This window comes from Crocodylus porosus, unplaced genomic scaffold (assembly GCF_001723895.1).
Source record: "Crocodylus porosus isolate Cpor-Errol unplaced genomic scaffold, CroPor_comp1, whole genome shotgun sequence".
NCBI lineage: Eukaryota > Metazoa > Chordata > Crocodylia > Crocodylidae > Crocodylus > Crocodylus porosus.
The window spans coordinates 76,704,825-76,705,757 of record NW_017728943.1 but is presented as its reverse complement, the minus strand read 5'-3'; the positions used below and the strand labels follow the sequence as shown (position 1 = coordinate 76,705,757).

The following is a 933-nucleotide window of genomic DNA, read 5'->3' as shown; positions in this document are numbered from 1 at the left end:
TCATTGTGAACTGAAATACCATACTGTTGCTGTGAGGATAATTATGTCTAGAGCAGCTCTCTCTGCATTAGTAGGGAGAAAGGCCCAGAGCATATGGTTTGGTATTAGATCAGTTTCTACCCTAAAGCAGTTACTACATAAATACATAGGAAGAGAATACAGTAGTGAACAGCTCTGAGTAGTGGCCTTTCCATTTGTGAAGTATCAAGAGGAGAAAATGATTAAATAATCATTGTCAATTTCTCTGGATCTGTGGGAAGTTTTGTACTGGCAGGTGTCATCCCCCGGTCCCTGGTCCTCTCCAGCACTTTAGCTCTGAAGGGACTTGGGGGCTCTACCAGTCTCTGATATGAGCTGCCTAAAGGCAGTATGGGCTAGTCAGAATTAAGATGTGAAATGGAGAAATAAATATAAAGATCTTTTGCAGGGCACAAACACAAATATAATAGAGCACATTACAAAGAACAGAACCCTTTTCAAGCATGAATTCCCCATCTTTGCTCCCCTCCCAAGCCATTTTAGCTTTATTTCTCCTAAGACCCAAATGCTGGATCTCTGTCAAACACAGGTCAGTACTTTTTTAATTTTAATTAATTCCCCCCACCTGGTCTCATTTGGTACTCATCATAGGCAATTGTGGACCTTCCCCTTCTTTGCCACCCTATGGATAGAGACTATGCACTTGAGACATGATTAGTTCTTTATACAGTGACAGTGTTATCTCCTATAAGCCATAATGAAATCAATAGTGAAAATGTTGTTGAACGTAGTGGGATCAGGGCTGGGCCTATGTTTTTCTTCTCTCCTTCTGTTTGTACAACCCAGGCGCGCTGTGCCGGGTGGAGGACGGCCGTCTCAAATACGCGCTCTAATGTCATGACCGGTCTGGGCGACCGGGCTGGCTCGGGGTCGAACTGCGACTTCCAGCTCTGC

At 44.1% G+C, this 933-nt stretch overlaps 1 long non-coding RNA gene across 2 annotated transcripts in view; it reads right to left on the bottom strand.

Moving 5' to 3' along the window:
- Positions 1 to 829: 829 nt before the first annotated feature.
- Positions 830 to 933, bottom strand: part of LOC109319243 — a 14,440-nt gene continuing 14,336 nt past the window's right edge. For both annotated transcript variants that reach the window (XR_002103431.1, XR_002103432.1), the window contains exon 3: positions 830 to 929. This is a non-coding gene — a long non-coding RNA (uncharacterized LOC109319243). The remainder of the gene's footprint in view (positions 930 to 933) is intronic.